Consider the following 19,550-nt stretch of genomic DNA (forward strand, 5'->3'; position numbering starts at 1 on the left):
AAGAAAGAAAGAAAGAAAGAAAGAAAGAAAGAAAGAAAAGCAGCCGGATGCAACAGGAAGATTCGAAGAAGAGGAGAAATGACTTGAGGGCATTGCTAGTCTCTCCCTCATTATCAGAGTGAGAATGAATCCCGCTCCCTTAGAGGCTGTAAGGGATAATCAAACACAGCCAGGCACACACACACACACACACACACACACACACACACACACACACACACACACACACAAACACCAAGAAACAAACACATATACAGTATGGAGGTACCTGTTCGGAGATAACACTGTTACTTGGCCCTGACGCAGAGTGTAAAACGACTTAACATGTGCATCTCGACATCACTTCCTCTTCGCTGACGCCCGAGCTGTCCATCTCTATTGCATCACAACCGGCGCACTTTTAATCTATTCAAATCTTATACTTGTGGATGCAGATTATACATGATTGTGATGCTAATACAGCATGATGCTAGTGCAGCGGCCTTGAGCAACGCATTACATTAGCAGCTAAAGATCAAAGTACAACAATACAACAACCAGCGGTAATTGACAGGAACGCTTCCAGCAGCTGCCTGTATGGGATATTTATGGTAATAAATAGGTCATCCATGTTTCTATTGCTTCAGGCCGGGGAAAGTCTGGTCCACCCACTGCATTACAGTGTAGCACCGCATTTTCATCAAAATATCTCTCAGTCTGAACAGTGTGTATTGATATCAGAGCGAGTGTGCGAGGGCCTTTCTAAAGAACAGGCATGATTTGATTCAGAATATGTGATGTAACTAATTGCATGCTGGGACGGAGGAAGAATGAGACGGGAGAAATAGAGAGAGAAGGGCTCACAGAATGTGAGTCAATCTATTCAATGAGGGCTCATTTTAAAATGCTTAGAAGGTAGTATTGAAAAGTGCCCTGCTATGTCCATTGATTAACAGTAGGTATTAAGTCTCATAAAGAGCTCATTATGCTCCAGCATCCATCACACAGGCTATTAGGAGTTCAACCTTAATGTGTTGGTACCTTGAATGGAGAGAGGAAGCAGAAAGGGATACTGGCTCGGGAAATGTGGGGACAGTCTGACTGGCATTATGCAAACGATGGGCAAACAGGACTTTGTATGTGTGCACGTGTGTGTGTGTGTGTGTTCACTGTACGTCTGTTGAGTGTATATGACGGTAGGTTCGGGATATGATTATATTAGAGGAACTGTTGTTGAAATTGTGGATGAATCACTTTCTTTTCAAAAGTTAGATGAGAGGTTTGATTTCTCTTTGTGTGTGCGATTAGCACTGAGCTCAAGGATGCTTCGCGATAAACTGGACGCAAGGGGAAACACCTAGCCAAGAGCTCCAAAGTGAAAAAAGAACACGCCAACGAAGTACTTGTGGATAATAATAATTTTGGATATTTTTTAAATTTGTGATAACATAATGCTGTGTGGGTCTCTGAATATCACAATGTAAGGATGGTACATTTTTAAAATGATCTCGCATTCTTGTTTATTTGATGTTTCTGTTTTTAGTGACCTTTAACAAACACCATTAGCCTTGAAGAGTAGACATTTTACACAGAGGTGACAGCTCAAAATTTGGAAAAATTACATGCATGATTCAGTGGATATCACCGAAATCAAGTTACAATAATGTGTATATGTACCTCCATTCATCCGCTTGTTCGGTAGCTTTTTGTGTGCTATCATTTTAAACAATGGTCAGACAAGTATGCCTACAGATCATTTCTAAAGGTCGAGAATTAAGGGTATCACTTTATGTTGAAAGTGACGAGGAATGAGCAAATTTAGGCAATGACACAGGGTGATTAGTACGAGGTCAGAGTAGATAATTACGGCAGGAAAAATTGCATAATGGCACAATAAAGGGCGTAGCATAGCCTACAGAGTCGACCATATGCATAACACCCACTAACAGGTTATTTTTCAGTCATTTTTAACAAATGATGCTTTTCAAAAAGTGATGGGGAAAAATACACCATTAAAAAAAGTGGTGGGGTCATGTCCCCAGTGTAAATGAAACCTATGTCAATAACATTACAACTATTGCCGGTTATGGAGTAAAAACAGATATCCATATATGTTTTGCAAAGATCCCTCAAATATGGTTATCAAACACTTGTGACAAAGACGTGTAAAGGCGGCAGTATGTTTTACGGTTTAACAATAAACTTTATTGTCTAGAATGACGTCAGTGCAGTGAGATAGTAAGCTTCACCAGGAATTAAACAATTATGAATTATCCCAAGCATCTGCATTATAATCTCTAAAAAACAAGTGTCATAACAGTGCATACTGGACAACATATATGCCGATATCGATATATCTGCGATAAGTCAATAATGTCTGGTAATATTACATGACATTCTGATTTCTACTAAGTAATAAACTCTAATAGCAGGTGGTGAAATATATTCTAATTTAGATGAGACTATAGATAGCAGACCACAGGGCCACTTTTATTTATTCAGAGACAGATGCAAGAAATGCTGAATGAGAGATCGCATTGCTTAACAGAAGTTAGTGGAACAGCAACTATAGCTCGGAGGTGATTTAAGGACTATGTGCTGAAACTATTTTTTAGCAAATGGAGAGCTAAATGTCCAGTGTGTAGGATTTAGTGACATTATTGACAAACGTTCAAGGCTCTTTTAGGAGCCAGTGTCTGGTTCTAGCAGTACATGGCAAAATGGCAGATTCCGAGGTTCCATGATTACAAAAAAAAAAAATCTCAGAAAAAAAACTTGCTTTCAGTCAAACTAAAAGGACTTGAGTAGTTTGTAGGTGTAGCGCTACTTGAGTCGGAGGAGAAAGGACACAGAATGAGAGATAGATGGATAAAGTGGAGATAGCCGAGGGGGTCAATCACGGGATCTGGAACGCATATCAATCACATTCCACCCACCCAGGTGTTTTCCTCAAGGTCGCTGAAGCACACACATACATACACACCAAACTTTTTCTTGTTAATTACTCCGGTGACAGCGGTCCAACCTCCGCTGATCATCACACTGAGGCAGATTATCTCATTTATCAGAAGTATAATGACTTATTGTCATTATGACTGGTGGCATACCATGAAATCTTGGTGTGCGCCAAGTCTGGCTCAGATTCATCGCAAATTCATATACAAACACACAGAAAGACAAACATACACACAAATGCAAAACTGTGCAAACACCCGCATGAGCCTGCAAAGTAGCTGCGTTCCCATGACAGGCGAAAAAGGCTGGTTAGACGAAGGAGAAAAGAGACATGCATGCGACCGTGAAGTGACCATGAAATCCAGGCAGAATGAGAAAAGTAATTGGAAGACGCCGGGGAGGGTGGAGAATTCATTTTCAAAATTACAGAGGTGAAGTTAGGTGCAGATAATGGCCTTTCTCTGCAAATAAGAGCTCGGGAAGAAAAATATGGAAAATGACACAATGTAAATCCACTGTAACTAGAAATCACACCCAGTTAATAGGAAGCTAATGACATCAGTGGATTAGCGAGCATCAAACAAGATGGTTTCCCGTTCAACCCGATCAACCTCTGAAAGTCCAAATATCAGAGAGAAGAAGGCGGCAATGTAAATGGTGGTAACACACTGAAGAGATTAAACACGGATGCAGCTATTTTAAGAAGCACCAGCTAAACCTTATGTGTAATCACGTCCTTCAATCAAGCTTCACTGATGAATAGACTGAATGAAATTGAGGAGCCCTCAGATCTATTAACAGAGAAGATCTTGGTACATGATGTTGCGACAAAACCTTAAAGTATCATTACATTTGCTCGGCTTCATACTGCATTTCATGCCTCGTACAGATTCTCATATCATGATGTCACCTGAGAGAATGGCACCAAATAATGTGCATGTAGCTCATTATTATTAAAGGATAAGTTCACCCAAAAATGAAACTTCAGTCATTATCTACTCGTCCTCATGCTGATGGAAAGTTGTAGTCCACAAACGTCTCTGGAGCTGCAAAGCGAAACAGCATTCTTTTAACAACTGAAGTCGATGGGGACTTGTTTTAAAAAGTCAAAAAGGCCAAAAAAAAAACCAAAACATCTGAAAGAAAACAAACAAAAATTAATCCATACTCTGGCATAATCCATCATCTCCGGGGGACAAACTGCATGGAGCCCTTTTTATTTGTTTTTATTAGTTATTCCTTTAATGATTGAAAGCAAGTCCCCATCTACTTCAGTTGTTTAGCTCCAGAAATGTTTTGACAACTACCAAGCTCTACCCGACTTAACATCAGCGTGTCAGTGAGTGTAGATAATGACTGAATTTTTATTTTTAGGTGAATTTATCCTTTAAAGGAGTCTGGAATCTCCTCAAAGGCTCATCTTATCTGTACCCCCAGACACCCAGAGGACTGTGAATCAACATGTCAACACACAAATTAAACATTCTTAAGAGATACAGAATCAAACAATCTTCCATGATCATAAATTCCTCCACACTTGCTCGCTGCTTGACCTGTCAAAATCCTAATACATCTGACACACACAAGTTTTAAACAGATCAAAATTGCAAACATTTCTACTTTTTTCCCTTAAAGTTTTGTCAATACTTTTAAAGGAGGCTAACTCATTCAGCCTACAGTTACAGAAAAGCTTGAAAGTAAAAAATATATCACCAGACCGATGGGCCACTCTGTATAAAAAACAAGCAGTGGGTCAGAAATGTTTCAGCAGTAGGTGCATTAGTGCAATTATGGTTTGAAATCGCCTAAGGTATTTTCTGTTTTCTTGCGTCATGCCTCAAATCGCCCTGAAGAAAGTGCTGCAGAAACAACGGGCACTGCTGATCGCAATCGACCCGGCTCGGCTGTGCATATTATTTCACTGCATTTGTAATGGTTCTGTGTTCATTGGCTAGATACCCAAAGACAATTAGCTGCAAAGATTCCATCCAGCCGCTGCACTCATTTATCAGACAAAGATGCACGGAGGCGGTGTGTGAGTGCTGGTATAGAGGCTGTTCAGGGCCATCACACTGTGGGAGGCTTCCTGTCCAGATGTCTCTGACTGCAGCTAACTAAGAGGAGGCTCAAGCAGGGCATGTTCACTCTGTATAAACAACAAACTATCCTGACACTTACTGACACTTGACATAGTCAATACAAAACTACAGCAGAGCTTACACAGTTCAAAGTTTTTGTATATCTCAGTTTGGTGTATAGTGTACTTGTAGGGCTAGAAGTAATTATTCTGCGGGTTATTTTCTCACATAGTCTTTTCATAATTATGTCTATAAAACAGACAATAGTGAAACGTGCATGTCCTGTTTTTGTTGAAGCCTAAGGCAGGGCTAATCAATTAAAAATTCAATTGGGCCTCAATTTTAAAACCAGGAAATGTAGATGGGTCAGACATTTTCAGCAGTCTATTTAAAACCTTTTATTAGCTTTTGGTAATGACCAATTTTAAACAAATGCAAATGAAATCGTGTCAGTCAAACTCTGCACTTTATCGCTTTTATTTTGTTCAAAAAGTTTGGTTTTCCTCTATATGGAGCCTCCGAATCTTGCATTCTCTAATAACCATGATGCACTTAATGAATTAAAACATTTATTTGGAATTTGGGGGTGGCAGTAAATTAAAGAAGTACTTTCAGGCAGGTTTTAAATAGACGATTTTCAGAGACAATTGCCGACATGTGACTGTCAATATACTGCCTAGCAGCAAATGTCGTGAAAAAGCTAGTCGCATGAGAAAACATTCATTTTTGGGAATATACCGGTCTGATCGGTACTGCGCACGTGCAGCTCTCAACAGAGATGACAAGGAAGCAAAAATACTTGTTAGCTACTTCCATCATCAGCTCCGAAAATAGATGCAGTCTGAAGAGGTATACGATCCGAGTATCTGGTGACATGTTGTCCCATCTATACGCATATGCATGTGAGACACAAGTGGACATACTGTATACACTATATATGTAGTTTACAGATTTCTTCATATATCAGATTTATGTATTCTGGGCCAGATATAGCCCGCAGGCTGCCAATTAAATACAGGCCTACGGTGTAATCTTCAAAAGTCTTATTTTGACTAAACGTATCACATAAGAATGAAAGAAAAGCAGACATTTAAAAAGCTGGAACTTGAAAATGTCATTTTTGCCAGAAAAAATACATAAAAGATGAATTGATCATCAAAATAGTTGCCAATTTTTTTTTTGTCATTCAACTAACTGATTAATTGTTTCACACTTTGTACCACTCCTGCGGTCTATACCTGAATGCACAGCATGCATTGCTCTTTGTAGGCCTGTTAAATGTAAAAAAAATCCAGATACCAATCATTCCCATTTTGTCATGTTCTCATTTGATTTCAGCAATTTTTAAATAGTTTGTACTACAGCTACTATTTTGCATGTGCTTTTAGTGTTTTTCTTCTTCCTTTTCAACATTGAACATGCACATCTTTTATTAGTGTCTTCTGTTCATTTTCCTTACTTTATTTGTCCCTTCTGTATCCCTTATCTTATCTTATATTATCTTATATTACGGTTGGATAAGGGGAGCCTGTAAAGCAGCCATTATCTGGCTCATTTAATTCAATTGTAACCAAACCAAAAGCAACAATCAGCCAACGAGACTGGTGGCTAAAAGCCTGATAAAACACAGCATGGAGCCTTTCCATCAGAAAATTCATCCACCCTTCCAGCTCTCTTTGTCAACAGGAGATGAAGTTCTTCATTTGGTGTCTTTTGCTTTTCTCTCTCTCTCCCTTTTTTAATTTGAAAGGAATTTGAATGGAAAGCGATGGCCTATTGAAAACACAAGGCCCCGCTATCACAAAAGACAAAATTGTGGCTTTAAAGCGTTTTGCTCTCAATTTTCTGCTGTTTTTGTGCCGCTGCTCAAATTAAGTTGTTTACACAGTTTGTTCACAAAGACAAAGAGAGAAAGACACCGAGTGACTGAGAGAAACAAAAGAGTAGACGGGGAGAGAGTGGAGTACTGAGAGGTTGCGTGAGAATTAAGAGGAAAAACAAATCGTTGGAAGAGACTTGTGCTCAATTACACATCGCCAAACATCCCGCGTGCATTGTGATTGCTGGAATAGCGTCCTGCTGGAGATCCAAATATGGTTAAGATTCAAATATTATACATACAGTTAATCAAAGCATCCAATTACTTTAGATTTCCCTTACGAGCAGCTTATACTTGATATCATATCTTTAAGTGTAAATCCTTATTATCCTTACGATTAATTTGTTTTTTTCCACCAGTAAAATCTTTTCTGAGGGCGCACACTGAATCAATGTAATTAGTCTGAATGCTGTGTAGTAATTAACAGCTTTTTCGGCAAATATCTCGTAATGTACAATATACTTTCAATTTCACTGTAAGGATAACAAATTTAAGCTGTATAGATGTGTAAAAAATGTGTGTGTGTGTCTGGGGACAAGGGAAGAGCTGGGCATGTGATTACTTCCTGGACTAAAATAGGTGTATGTATGTGTGTGTTTACATGTATTAGCATATATAAATATTCCTGTATGTATCCACATCTTTTAACGCACCATGACCTCTATCATTCTCTCTCTGACACACACACACACACACACACACACACACACACACACACACACACACACACAAGCCTGCCTTGTATGAGCTTTGGACTTTGGCTCTGACGGCGAGGCTCCTCACCGTGAAGAGTCATTAATCATGTCTTCGATCTCGGGTGGCATTGAAAGTGCACACATGCACGCAGGACGCACACACACACACACACAAATATATGTACTCACACACACATATACACACAAGGCAAAAGGATGGCTGCAGCCGCGTGCCAGGCTCCAGTTCAACTGGAAACTGCGGCCCATTTCTGATCCAAGATCATCTGTGAGCCAACAGCTGAGGGGCGTGCGGGACAGGAAACATTTCATCACTCGCGCTCCCACACACCTCGCCCCATTACCTCCAACACCTCTTTTAGCCAAATAGGAAAAAATTACTTGCTTATTAAGTGTGATCGGTCGTGGTGTTTACAAGTAGTGTCACTACTTGTATGAGTTTAAGCTGGCATGTTTTCTTTTACATTGACATTGTCATTGACTGATATTGATGCACTTAAAGGAGACCTAGTATGCTTTTTCAGTTTTGTCCTTTCCTTCAGTGATTTATAAAGGCTCTTGTGCATGTAAAAGATCTTTAAAGTTAAAAAGGTCAAAGTCTGCACCAACAGAAGCTGCTCTCTCCCACAGAAAACACTGCTCCTGAAACACTTTGTCACTAGCCCCGCCTTTAATTCTGTGACTTTGTGACATCACACTATGTCACCATGTCACACATTTGCATCATTTAGCTGACCAATTTGTGGGCTGACCAATCAGAGGAGGGGTATTCAGGAGGGGGGCCTTAAAGAGACAGGAGCTAAATCAGAGCGTTTCAGACAGACAGTCAGAGAAAACTGATGTGATTTTGAGCATTAAAGCATGCAATTCTATTCTAGTAGTAACCCAAAATAAAATTCTTAACCTGAGAATGACCCTAATATGTCTCCTTTCAGCATTTTTTTTGCAGTCAGGTTTCACAAATAATACAAAAATAATGTTGCTGCTGCTACAGGATCATTTTCACGATGTCAGTGTTTGATTGTGTCTCTTCAGAATTCAAATGCACAGCAACTAACCTTGTGAAGGTGGTGATATTGTGCAGCCAGCACAGAGTCTTTCATTAGCATGTGAGCACATGATAAGTCAGTGGTAGACTTCAGGCCAATTTTCATCTGCTTTGACACACAATGACTTACAGAATTAAAAGAAGATATATCCTCTGTGGTTTCTATGCAAGTTCATACTGAAATAGAACAAATTAAGACATTCAGTCTAATAGTTGTTTTCCACTTAGCCCTCTGAGTTAGTGCTGAATACATATTATTTGTGCTTTGCTGACGTTCTGAGAGAACGTCCCCTGTGATCAGCTTGCCTGATTGCAGTAACTATGAAGTATTGCTGAGGTCATACAAGAGTATGGGAGTTACTGATCCAAAATTCTGCATATGTGGCTCACAGCTGTGGTCCCTGCATGGAAAAGGATGGATGAAAGTTGCCACACTGATCAGGAACTGAGACCTCATCCACGTTCCATTTTCTCCTCTATGTGTCTTCCCCCCCTCTCATCCTCTCATTTCTCAGGATGGAAATGAATGGGGGGGGAAACAATCCACCCCTCTCTCTTCCTTGCTCTCGGTGCCTGTGTAATCTCCACACTGGGCTGCAGAGTGCCACAGAGCCTCTGTTTATTAGACTAATCCTTAAATCCACATTCTGCAGGCCTCGCAAACGCCTCGCAAAGCTCTAATCTGACTCAAAACAAAGGGATTAGAGACGACAAGGTCCCTCTCTCTGTCTCTCCGTGTCTGCCAGAGTGGGCTTGGGGTGACGCACACATGTGCTGAGAAACACACTTGCACTGTTGCATACTCTTGCCTGTCATGCTCATGTTTGCTAAAGACTGACTGGTGGATGCAAAAACCCCTCCCGTGCGCACGCACACACACAGGCGCTTCCTGTGAACACAAGCTTGCTGTGAAAAAACAGGCAGTTAGAGCCAAGGTGCAAACAAACTGGGTAATTACACATAGCTCGCAAACTCATGGGAGAAATGACGGACAAGATGAGAATGAGCTGTGGGGATGAGGAACGGCGACAGCGGGGCGGATATAACTGGAAAAACTAAACAAACCCGGCTTATATTATAGACTCAACTGTCAAAAATACAAGAGGAGCTGGGTTTTTTTACGAACTATGTGGATGGCAGGAGTCCACTTTAGGGGCTACAGGCCTGTTTCAGTTTACACACAAAATAAAGCACTAACAAATCAATATTTGTCCAGTATTTATCTGCATTAAAGGGTGTTCACATCCAGAAAAGACCCCTGAGCAGGATTCGAATATGCTCCAAAGCTGAGTCACTCCACAGCATTTAAGGCATATACTGTACCACAGCTGTGACAGGCCGACCAGAAACTTCTTTTCATTCTCTCTGTGTTCTTCACACAATCTGAGCCACAATTTCATTCCCGTTTCCCCTCGACATGGCGAATGAATAATGCAAAAATTCAGCGTTGCGATTGCGCTCATCCGGTCGTTAATGCTAATTTTCCACTGTAATCTTGAAGTAGCAGTGAGTCCGTTAGCTAATGTAGCATGCTATGATGTTGACAAGTGGGCTCAGTTTATTTTCTCGCTACTTTCACACATTTACCAGGTTAACTGTGTTGCATCTTCATGGAGCAGCCTTTAAAATATTATACACAAAAATGTGGAACTTACAGCCAAGTAGATTTAGTGCCAGACAGTTCCACCGTGGGCATGTTAACATTATTGAAAACATTATTGAACATCTTTGCCGTCACTTGCAAGCTGTGGCCTGACTGACATCCACATATTGCCTAATAGACTGCTTAATATGTTCGCCTTACAGATATTTACCTCCCTGTGGTGCATGTTCGTGTAAATCTTCTGCAACAGGGATCACTGCCACGGCTTCTGCCTCACAAGCTGCCATTGTTTGATCATCAGCTGATCAGGATCCAACCAAACACCTTCCAGCAGCACTTCATTTAAGCAGGTTTGCTTGGCCTTGTTGCTACGAGTACGCAGCATGCCAACAAGGCCAAATATATCCTCTGAAATCATTCCCCCATTTAGTGTTATTTCACTTCTTGAGGGAAAACAGCTTACACTTCTTTTGCATGGCTACAGCTTCGACCAGTATGTGCATGATGATTGAGGCAAGCAGTGTGCATGCCAGCATGGGCCCCGCAGCCATTATACTAGGGTGGGACCCCACTGACTTTTTAAAATTGCTAGTGTCGCCCTCCCCCACACTTTTACCATGTTGAAAATGCATCTGTTTATTCGCTCAGTGTGCTGTGTCTGTGCGTCGTTATCAAATTCATTCATTCATTCATTCATTCCATACCACGTTTTCACTGCTACGTTGCACCCAGGCAGATTGACACATAGCTAACGTTAACTAGTCGTTGAAGTGCCGGTGCTGGGCACTCGGGAATTTAGGTGGGTCAGACACTGTCACCACAAAAAGCCTTGAGTAAAGAGATGATATGAGGTTGGAAGAAGGGAAACATGACAGGAGAGAGGAAAGTAAGATGGCTAAAACAGAGGGAGAGAAACAAGAGGATGAAATGAAGAGGTAAAGAGGGAACAAATGAGATAAACAAAAAGCGATGAAGGGCATAAAAGCATGGAGGAGCTTTTATATTTTTTATTATCTTTAAATCTTTTAACTATTACTGCAGTGCAATCATTGCATTAGATAGTACAACCGGGCACTTTACGGTGTGAGGTTATGGAATTTATTTACCCATAATTTCTCTCATGCTAGTTCAGCCAGAAAAAAGTATTAAACAACCTGTTAAAAGTTACTGGAATACAGGAAATGATGGTATCGACTTTCTAGGGAAGAAAACCCCCAAACCTCTGTTAAATTTCCAGCGTTTTAAATGCTTCCTTCACCCATGCATGCCAGACAATATTGTCTTATTTGAAAGTATTTGCTCCTCCTCACTGCTTGCATCAATGACTCCACTGTACGGTAAACACAAGAGTGAGCGAGAAGGATTTGACCGTAGTGTGACACTGTGATATCATGTTCTAAGGTTATGGAGCACATCCATGCTGGGCTGCGCTTCAGACAAGAGTGCTGGCTCATGTGAAGGTCATGTGCACTATAGAAAAGCAGGGCAGTGTACAGATGGATAATGTCACCAGAGTGGTCACAGAGCCAGGCTACCTGTTCTTTTATTCAGCGAGGGAATTCCTGCTCCTACTCATTCAGTTGAATTACACCCAGCATTGTGTGTGTGTGTGTGTGTGTGTATGTATGCATGTGTGTGTGTGTGTAGTGGGGGGGGCATCACCTATGCCCGAGGAACTCGCTGCAACACAGAGAGTCAGGGCAAACTTTGCTGCCGTACTGCCAGTGAGTTATTAAAACAATCGAGTGCTGACAAGCCCTGCATTCTGTCGCCAAGGGAGAGGGCTAGGGCTTAATAACTCAGTGTCACGCCTTGACATTCTTACCATCTGTCTGGGTAAAATATTCAAATGTGCAATAAATGTCACTGGGGACAGACGGTGACACTGTCTAATTAACACTATGACAGAGGTGACACACTGAGGGCTTTGGCTGGCTTTTACTGTACAACATGCATCGCTTGTGCGTGTGTTTGTTCATGCGCATGCCATAAGTCTCTGCAGTGGTGAAAATGCTGAGGGACACTGTCGTCGCTTTTGCTGCCACTCTGTCTCTTTAGAGGAAAGTCGGCGATTGTTTAACCAAACAGGAAAGTGTAGCACTAACACATACATTAAAAAGTGTAAGTGACAGCAGCTATAGGGCTGTGCAACCCCGGAGCAGCGAATAAATGCCAGGGAAGAGTCATTTCTTCAGGCTGAAATGTCAAATAGAGGGGGAGAGCAGGGAGGAGGCCAGATTGCCAGACATATACGGGTGTCTAACTTCAACGCAGGTACATACATTCAGACCGGTGAATCTTTCCTGAACTCCAGTAGTGCAAGTACATAGTGTCTGTTTTTGCTCTATGCCTCATTTGTCCATAGAGATGGAGAATGTAAAATATCCATAATGATGTAATAGGCTTAATGAAAGCAGAGTGGATTTTAAATATGCAGGCCTGAAACATATTAGCCAACCGCATAGCAAAACAAGTCCTCTATTTATGTTTGCAGTTTTAAAGATCTAACCATAAAGCCTGTATGGGATTTGGTCTGAATAGTTGCAGCACTTAAAAGTTTGTGTAATGAAAGGATAAACACAGGTATTTAAACACCATGGCAACGTGACAAGAGCATGGATGTCTCCAGGATGTAGTCCTTATGTGCCTGTGTGTTTGTGCTTTCAGGTATTTCAGACAGTTAGGCAAGAACGTGCAAGTATTAAACATTAATGGCACAGACAAGACATGCTCAACTGCATGGTCTTTCCGAGGGAGGTACTGACAGTCAGGAGAAAAACACTTTCATGGCATTATTCACATTTTTTTATGATATGTGAATGTCTAACAACTTGTAAAACTGACAAAAACATTACTGAATGGGGATTAATAGTTTTAAAACTTAAGTATATACCAAGGAAAATAAATTTGTGGACACTTAATCAAAAACAAGACTAAGAGCCGTGCTTGCTGCTTTGTGTGGATGTAGGCGCAGTGATGCTTTGAGCTAAATTCTAATGTTAGCAAGCTAACATGTTCACAGATTATTATCTAAGATTAGCTTGTTACCATGCTAACATTTGCTATTTAGCATTAAACACACAGCTGCGGTGGATGATGCCATGCTTCACCAGAAGAAAAGTCGCCAGATCCCCAAAGTTATTATTATTTATCCTAAGGGGGACATGAATGCTCTTGGCGACCCACCCTACAACCACTTGTTTGTGGGAGAGAAGAGTCAATTGGAGTAGAGCGGAATACCCAGTCTGCTCTAATTGGTCAGTTCACACATGCCTGAGCCAGCACCACTTACTATCGCCATTCAGCTCTGTCAAGTTTTTCTTCTTCTGTGAATATACGCATAAATTATGCAAATATTTGACTCGGTGACGCAGTGTGATGTCGAGAATCCACAGAATTTAAAGAGAGACTACTGGCGAGGTGTTTTGACACTTCAGGAGCAGTGTTTTCTGTGGGAGAGAGGAGCTCCAGTTGGTGCAGACTTTTTAACTTTCAAGACCTTTGACATGCACAAGAACCTATAAAACACACTGAAGGAATGGAAACTTTGGATGTGGTTTCCTTATCAGGCTCCAAAATGATAATTACCTTTTTAATTACACACCAAGGATGAAAAAAAAATCCCCTATGAAGACCTAGATTGGAAGTCATTTCACAGTAGGGGTCAGGGTTCAAACCAGCAACCTTCTGACTGATGGGTGGCCATTCTACCATTTGAGACACAATGTTCTTTGTACTTCTGTGCTGTGAAGCCTCAGATTTATTTCTTTAGCTCACTCTGCAAGGCAGAGCTGTACCGCTTAAAGGTCCAATATGTAAGAATTTTATCACAAAACGTAAAAAAGTGCGTGGCAGAGTCAGCTAGCTACACCGTTAACTAAACTAGCGGTTACTCTTGTGATATGCTGTCGCCTATTTTTGTGCGGATTATCAATTCAACAGGTGGCCAATTCTTACATATTGCACCTTTAAGTACTTGCATATGGACATTACAAGTGTCTTCATAATATAGAACCGGCAGCACACATCCTAAATAGTTCCATATTCATGACATTTTAAATGAAACATTAAATTATGTCTTGATTTAGACAACATTTCACCCACCAGTGCAATATGACATTGGAGAAATGCCTTCACACTAATCTGTATCGTCTTTCTTTCAACCTACAGCTGTGCAAATCACTCGGATGATCTGACCGAATGTCACCCAGTTTTCAACGAGAAATCAATGTGGAAATCCTGGTTGGTGCTCACTGGAAAGCTTTACTGTCCCCTGAGGGTAATTTGTCTCACAGGAGTCAGTGATTATAAATAAAGAAGACTAAACATGCAAAAAAGGACACTACTGACCGCCGTCACTGCTGCCTTTGTCACTTTTTAACAAAACCATTTAGCAAAAGGAAACAGTGACTCCACAATGAATCGAATCCATCTAGTAGATGTCAAAAAAAGCTTGACTGGCCGGAGGAGCAGCATGAAATCATCGAGAATGATCAAAGCCATATATTCTGTCTGAATAACATTTCATTCAGTAGCTTCTAAGACATTTCAGTCTGGACCAAAACTGGTGGACTGACTGACCCACATCTCCCTATGGAGCACCACCAGTAACAAGGCTAAAAATGCAGGTTTGATAAAGCTGTTCATTGCATTTCATTAGTGACAATTGTTACCACTATCAATGATTCTGGTACATCTACGTTCACCAAATTCACAACTACATCGGTACACGTGTGTCTTGTGTGTCTGAGCTTGCACCTATTCAGTATAACGTTGTGAGTTATCGCTTAAAAACATGTGCTGCTGCTGTGTACGTTACTGTAGCAGTGGCACCAATTCATTTTTAGTTAGAGAAGACGAGCTCAGTAGTGATGAAACACTTTTATACCATAATCCTCTGCAAATAGCACAGACATACTTCAGATTTTTTTTCATCTACACTCAAATTTGCACACTTTCATATAACCTAATAAGCAAAAGAAAAAGTAGTTTTGACAACTGTATGTTTTAATATCTAAAATAACATAAAACGAAACTGGGTCTAAAATGTACTTTTACCTGCCAGAATGTGTTTTAACAAATTCACGGCTCTCCTCCTCTCGGTGTTTCTCTCTCAGTCTGTGCTGCTCTCACTTCCCTCTCTCTGTATTCTGTGAGAGGCTGTTGTATGAAGCACCTTTAATGGGTTTGTGAGGGATATATTGGACTTCAGTAGGAGATTTGACACACTGTGTGTCTGTGTGTGTGTACCTACAAGTGTGTGTGCTTTTTGGATTGTCATGTAGGGTCCCATATTACGGTGCTTTTCCACTTGTGTTACTGTGTGCACTCACACTCCAAAGCCATTAGATTCTATACGAAATCCTGAAGCTGAGAACTTTGAAGCTGAGAGCGGCGCAATTGACAGGCTGCTATCCTGCAGAGCACGTCTCTCTACTCTTGATCTCTGGTACAGTACCGATCTCCACTGCAGCTACAGTTGCACTTTCACATAAACATTTTGACTCTGTTACTTTATCTGTTCTCTGCAGCCCACACATGGGTGCCTCTGTCTTTGTATCCATGCATGGCACCGAAAATTTCAGAGCTACCTCAGACAAGTGCTACCAGCCTGCTCGGGGTCTACACTGTTTGTGCCCGCTGTACTGTGAACACTTCTAATGCCATCGACTCATCGTCTTGGAGTGGCGTTTGTGCCTTTGGGGGCCAATAGAAGAGTGCTACGGCCTCTCCCGCGCCAATGACATAGCTGACTGGTCCCATTTAGCATGCTAGATTTAGCTTCATTAGAGAGGATGTGGCTGGGAAGGCACACAGAAGAAATGAAATGAGGGGTAAGAGGGGGAGACAGGAGAACAACAGCGAGGCTTTTGCAGGGGCCACTTTGCAGTAGAGGCGGACAAAAAGCCAAAGCCGTCTCATAAAAATACTTTATAAAGCGGCCCTATCCATAATGGCTACCCAATAGAGAGAGATGGATTAATGCAGCAGTTGGAGTTAAATTAAAAGCACACCACGCTGGGTAAGAATGTGGCACACATCCCTATCAGCAAGAGGCTTTATACAGGTTTCCATGCTGTGCCTCGGAGTACAGTGAGCCAAAATGTTCCAAAATAAAGAACACAACATTTTACAATAAAGAACAACTATTTATGAACACTTTTCAAACTATTCACCACAAATAAGAACACCAACATCTACCCAACGGAGTGAGATATATTTAGACATGATCCCTTTAAAACTCTGTCTTCATTCAAGAAATGTCCCACTTCGGCGTGACAGAAACAAATGAGCTATCACGTCCAATCGGCAGATTTGTTTCACTCGCACAATGACAAACAAGTAAAATTGATAATAAGAATAAATGACTTGACAAGACGGATTTGCAGTGAGCAGACAGGGTGGCGGCTATCTGAGAGGTTATCTTGGATTGGTGGCAGCAGCAGGGCTGTAGCTGGGTTGATATCTGGCGATCTGAGCAGCGCAAAGAGGAACGGATAGGACGGGCTACCCCAAGGTCATACATCAGGAGGGGCGCATGTTACCCTTTAACCTTGTCTCTGACCTCTCTCTGTCTGCGCACTTCATGCACAACAGCAGAGCACAAACATGGCTGTGGAAGCTGTGTGTGTGTTCGTCTCTCGTGGAGCACATATCCTCCAGAAACAGAAGGTCATTGACAGGCACCCCTGCTTCAAATGGTGTGAGGCCATCACACTTAGCCTTGACCCTTGCTCCGGGTCAATGTCACAATAACTGCTGGTGATAAAAGGGGTTTCCATGGCAACCGGAGGGGCTTTCAGCAATTGAGAGAGGGGAAAGGAGTCCTCGAGGTGTGCATGTCTAGAAGCGCCCAGACCCCTGGTGATTTATCTCTCACAGCTCCTGTACCACACTAAACCATTAACACACAGCGATGGTAAGAGATAAACATAGTCTGGGACAGAGTGAGAGTTGGTAGGGGGGAGACAGGAGAGAACAGTGCCATGTGAAATCCCATCTAGAGTGGTCACGCTGTGAGGTTATTTTTTTTTCTCTTCAGAATGCCCAGACTGCAAAGTCCAACATCGTAATTTTTGAGATGTTAATAACAGCTTTTGCCGCCAGTGAAACCACACCGGCAATCACTGATTTTGTGGTGGCCATTGTGATTGCAATAGACATTAGAATATGCAAAGAAAGCAATGGGGAACGTTGCCTTTTTTGTCCCACGCCTACACTGGCACTTTAGACAGCCCTGCTTATGAAAAATGTTCTATAGGCGGCCACTAAAGCGAGGCCAAAACTAACCCTGTAGGCGGGGATGAAATGTTTGAAATCAACAGAATCTGAGGACATTTTTAAGATCCACCTGAGATCTGAAGACATGTTTGAATTCCGTGCTCTGATTAGCTGGGGAGATTTATTACAGCTCCGAAGGGACCCTTTGCAGAACAGTCCTTTTTCTCTTCCTAGTAAAAGAAAACAGCAGCAGCAGTAGTAGTGGTAGTAGTATTCGATGTGGCGTGGAGTGGTCAAAATAATAGCGGTCGTATTTTGGTGGCAGCAGCCGCACCAGTCTTGTATAGTGCTATATTGATGAAGATTGGAGTGGAGTGCTCTCCCTCCTCCTCCACACACAGGCCTATATTGGATTTCACGCTGGCTGCCCATTCACCAGACACTGCAGTGCATTCCCAACCAAGGGCCTGGAGGCAATACGGCTGCTTTATTTGTTTATAATGTTTAGGCTTCCCGCAAATGGCTTGCGCTGCAGTCCCGATAACTATGCATAGTTACATTTAGGCAATCGACTGGGCTCGTTTCGACATGAGCGCCGCAGCTCAATTCATTTGGAAAGGACTAAAAATCCAATAGAGTTGTCGAAGAGGGGGGAGGAAAACGGAGAGGACTATGGATGTAGGGGAAATAGGGAAAGAAAGAGCAAAGGGAAGGGAGGGTGGAGCAGTTGCTGAAGCTGTAATTTAAAAAGGGATAACCTGTGCTGATATGCCTCTGTGAGGAACGCATCCACTGAAAGATACAGAGAGAGCATGTTCGTTTCCTCCCACCACCATGCTGCCTCTCCCATCTTCTCCCCCACTCAAATATGAATGGCAGATAAAATATAGATGGCTTCCCACTGCTCTAAACATCGCTCTCCAATTCTTCCCTCCCTGTCTCGGAGTGTATCTACACAGACCTCCGACACAATTGTGCGTACCCCTCTGGCTACAACAGCACCCATAAAATCTATAAAGAGTCAACTGCCAACTTTCACATCTTCACTTCCATTAAGAGGTATGACTACATCCGAGACAAATTCCCTGGAAACACTCACCGGAGTGAAACTCTAATTCACTGAACTGTTGACAGATGATGGCACTCCGGTGACAACACAGGAGAAATTAAGTTAGCGGTGTTGCAGTAGGTTGTCTTGGAAGATGACACACAAATGATGGCGTCTGCTAAGTGAACTGGTGTGAGTCATGTCACTGCGTGCGTGTGTACCACTATCCTGAATCATCGTTGCTTATATTTGTGTGTGTGTGTGTGTGTGTGAATCTCCCATCTTCTTCTCTAGCCTACTCCTTGTCCTCTGCCAGCTGCTCAGCTTCTCACTCCATTTGCTCCAGACTTCATACACATCTGCCCACAAATCCATCCATCTCTCTCCCCCACACACAAGCACACACTATCCCTGCAGTCGTAAAACTACGCACAAGCCTTCCAGGAGAGCAGAGCAGAGCAGAGCAGAGCAGAATGGTCAGTGTGGTGAAGTGCATCACTTAGGTCCTAAACACTCATCGCCGGTTCGCGACATGTGCGTACTGAACAACAGTGGCCCGCGGCAACCAAAGTCACGCCATTTCTTACCTAATCACTTTTGCCATTTCACTCGTCACTTCCTTTCCGCGTGTCAAATGGAACGTCCTTGCGAAGTTCAGACGATGTGTCAGAAATTCTCTTTCTACATGGTTGTTGCAAATAAAAATATAAAAATCTGAAGCCTCCCGAAAGGCTCCAGTGAGGTGTAAGGATGAAAGCCAGCGAGCAGGAGAGTGGGTAGAAAGAAGGAGTGAGGGGGGTTTGATGCAGTCTCCTGAGTGAGGGGGAAGAGAGAGGGAAGGAGAGACAGAGAGAGGAAATGTAAGGGGGAAAAGAGTCCTCTGAAAAAACAATAATAGCTCATTGATGCAACTATTTCCTCTTAACCTCAAACAGCATGCTTTTGAGCTAAGAGGGGCAGAAACGAGGGAGTTGTCATGGAAAAGAAAAAAGGAGAAAAAGCCATTTGTCCTCTGCCTTTTCTCCT

Source organism: Pagrus major, chromosome 18 (assembly GCF_040436345.1).
Source record: "Pagrus major chromosome 18, Pma_NU_1.0".
Classification (NCBI taxonomy): Eukaryota; Metazoa; Chordata; class Actinopteri; order Spariformes; family Sparidae; genus Pagrus; species Pagrus major.